Here is a 4,091-nt window from a genome sequence, read left to right as displayed (position 1 = left end):
TTAAGTAATTCCCAGAGCACGTCTGGTCTCAGATTGTTTTCATTTTTTTTTGTATTTTCAATTATTCCTTTTATTTTTCGGACGTATTCTTTATCGTTTAGGATACTATTGTTGATTTTCCATACTCCTGGACCTCTTTTTTCTTGATGTTGATCATTGGATATTTTTAGTGATATGGCCTGATGATCTGAGCATATCGAAGGTCTAATGTCTGTAGACAAAACATCACCATTTTTATTGAGGGAACTCGATATGCACCAAAAATCGAGTCTTCTATATGTATCTGTCCTTCTCCATGTAAACTGTGTTTTATTTTTATTCTTATGTCTCCATATATCGATTAAGTTATGTTTAGTCATACATTTTTTTAAAGCAGACGGTGAACTGTCATATAGATTTACACTATTGTTCTGATCCAATTTTCTATCTAAGATACAATTCATATCTCCTCCAATAATTATAAATTCGTCATTGGTAATACTTAAGTTATCAATCTTTCTTTCTAATTTATTAAAAAAGAGATACCTTTCTTTGTAATTGTTGGGTGCATATATGTTAAAGAAGTAAAACATTTTATCATTATATTTTACTCTAAGGATGATCAGTCTACCCTCATCATCACTATATTTGCACTCAATATCGTTGGGATCAAACCCTGATTTAAAAAATATTGAGACGCCTCTACTTTTCGTCGTTCCAAAACTATGATACGATGCGCCTTTCCACAACGTCTTATTATAGTTTACAACATTTTTATCAAGATGCGTTTCTTGTAGAAAAACAATGTCGAACTTTTGGTCATCTAACCAATTGAATATCTTCTTCCTTTTATACTTTTCTCTAATACCTCTAACATTTAGAGATATTAAATGTAGAGAATTATTTATATTTTTTTGTTTTTTCATTCAATATATATGCATATATACAGAATACCTCCTTATATACCCATTGGATGACCAAACACATATAATACAAAAAATTAACAAACACGCATGTGTTTCTTTCGATATTTTTGTTAAACATACAAACATCATATAAAAACAGTAATATACATTTATACAATTGCATTTTTGTTATCATCTGTTTGAATTACTAATGATCTTTGTATTTATTTCTATACCTATTATCATTATTCACCATAATTATTTTCATCATTAGGTCATCATCAATGCATTTCATTTCTTTTATAATCTTATATATTAATTATACTTTGTATAAGTATTCTTTGTACATACATTATCAATTAACAATTTTTTTTTCTTTTTAACATTTTTATATTTTTAATTTTTACTTTTGCTTGAAAATAAATACAACTTAAAATGCGTTTTTATCTTTAGTTAATTTTTATAACGTTAATGCATTTTCTTTCTTTTATAATCTTATATACCTTTCTTTAGGCCTATACCTGCGTTATCAATTAACAGATTTTTGTTTTCTTTTTAAAAAATGTTTTCATAAATACAATTAAGATGCGTTTTTATCTTTAATTAATTTTTATACATGTCATCATTAATACATTTCCTTTCTTTTATAATCTTATACATTAATTATACTTATATTTTTGTTTATACATACGTTATCAATTAACAAAAATTTTCTCTTAACAATTTTATCTTTTTAATTCTTGCTTTCCTTGAAAATAAATACAAATTAAAAAGCGTTTTTATCTTTAATTAGACCGTTTTGGTATTGCTTTCATATTAGAGTTAAGGGAGTAATATTATTCTTTGAAATAATGCAGCAAAATAAACAGATATCGGTCATGACCAACAGATAGTATAAATTCATTAATTTTTTTAAATTATATTTTATTTATAATTTTATAAATTAAGGATGTACATTCCATTTCAGAACAATCGCGAGATTTAAAATATCGCCGCGCGCGCTCGTCGTACAGCCGTCGCCGTAAATTTCTGTGCATGGCAAAATAAAATCTACCTCAAAAGTTTTCACTTTTATTAAAAATAAATACAAGAGATATGTGATGATGATACATATAAGCATTGGGTTAGAGCCATAAACTACGACAAAAAACTAGCTTGGTTTGCTTATGCTAGATAGGCAGCGATGTAGATTACGCCAGGAAAATGAAACTGATCTTGGCCAATTACATTTCTTCCATTTCATTTCATTTTCATTTATTCCACATTTATTTAGTCATCAATTACATCATATTTGCAATACAACTGATAACAAGGATCCTGCATAAAACCACGACAACAACTAGCTTTGTTTGCCTATGCTAGAAAGGCAGCGATGCAAATTACAATTCTTCCAACGATTCTACGTCTTGAAGAGTTGTTCCCATTAATTAATAAAAATGTAAGTGCTTTTTTTGTTTTTGGTCTAAATTACTGCATTTTGTTCTCCAAAAATGTTAGTTCCGTCGACGATCGAGTGCGATTTAGAATATAATAGTATAGTTTATGGCCAAAATAGTCGCAAAAACAACAGGCGGCGCTGTTGGATTTCACGTGGGGTTGTTCTAGTCGGTCTTAAGATTTTCTTTCGTACAAAAAAGAAAAACAAAGTAATATCAGTAATAGATAAAATAACATGGTTACCACGATGAACAGTATGTGGGCATTTGTCCTAGAGGTGTGGGTGTCCAGGGTGTAGTTGTACTATGGCATAATTTGCCAAATATTTTCTGAAAATAATAATCAGTCGAATAATCTCTGTTCCCGATTTCGGCATGACGCATGCGTAAATGATTTTAAATTTATTACTAGTAAATACAAGTTGTCAACAGTAATCATAAAAAAATATCCTGGCTTCAGTTGATTTATTAAATACTTTAAATGCTTCCGTTCAAGCATAATAGTCGAGTGTAGAGAAAACGATCGATGTTGGGCCCGATGCTTTTGTGTTTACCAAACATGTGATAGAAATGTGTTCGTAAACTTGTCAGTCAGTATCGTAATTCGATCGACAATGCATTGAACTGTGTCCTAACTGTGGCAAGTTCAAATCTTATGTACTTTGTTATGACTTTATTCAGGTGTCTGTTCTATTCTGTCTTTAAAAAAAAGTTCAACCATTGGGTTTATTTCAATGAATCAAAAAACGTTATAGATATTCCGGAGGTTAGGTAATTGATGACAATTAATTTGTTTATTAGCATTCCATTTATCTTGGATCATTACTGTTTTGTGAATGAATGTTCTTATACGTGTTTGTATAGTAAACATGAGCATAAGGATAAAACTGGTCAGACAACAAAACTTAGGAAAATAGGTGATGGGGGCATGGTTAAACTACGAACGAGTTAAAACAATGACAAAAGATTTGTGATAATATTCGTATTTAAATTTATTAGTCAATAGTTTGTATGACAAAAAGACTTCTTTCTAATGTTATATCGGTAATTTTACTCAATGCACATTTTATTTATATCCGTAGTTTTAAATTAAAAAGAAGAATCAAAGGTAAAACCTATCATCTTGCAGTTTAAACCGATCTTGGGCAAGTTATCCATATTCCGTTTCTTCTGTAGCGGGTAAAGATTCTCCATCTTCCACCATAATAATAATACAATCTACCACCACGCCTCCTGGAGTTTATGCTAACATAATGAGCGTGTCCACCACATAGTACTCGAAGGTAGTAATGGTTGTGTCTCCAATATACTCGTCTTCTATGTTGACAGTGTCGTCTTCGTCTTCTACGTTGACGGCGTGCTTTTCGTCTTCTATGTCGTCTTCGTATTCTACGTATTTTGCCACATATACAACAAGCTAATACTTTGTCAGCTCCTTCAGATTTAATTATGTTCTGAGGAAGGGAATCTGTCAATCTTTGTTCTTTTTCACTTAAGCTGAGACCATAGTATGTACTTCGACGACGCCGTCTTCTAAATCGATGGCGACGGTGGACATGATAGTGGTGGTGGTGGTAGTGGTGGTGAATGTGGTGGTGGTGGATGTGGTGATGGATGTAGTAGTGGTGATGGTGAATGTGATAGTGGTGGTGGTGGTGATAATGATGGCGGTGGTGGTATCGTCTGCAATGCACTTTGTGATGTCTACAACAAGCTAATACTTTGTCAGGTCCTTCAGGTTTAATTATGTTCTGAGGAAGGGAATCTGCCA

This window comes from Antedon mediterranea, chromosome 4 (assembly GCF_964355755.1).
Source record: "Antedon mediterranea chromosome 4, ecAntMedi1.1, whole genome shotgun sequence".
In the NCBI taxonomy this organism is placed as follows: domain Eukaryota; kingdom Metazoa; phylum Echinodermata; class Crinoidea; order Comatulida; family Antedonidae; genus Antedon; species Antedon mediterranea.
This window is presented reverse-complemented; position numbering follows the sequence as displayed.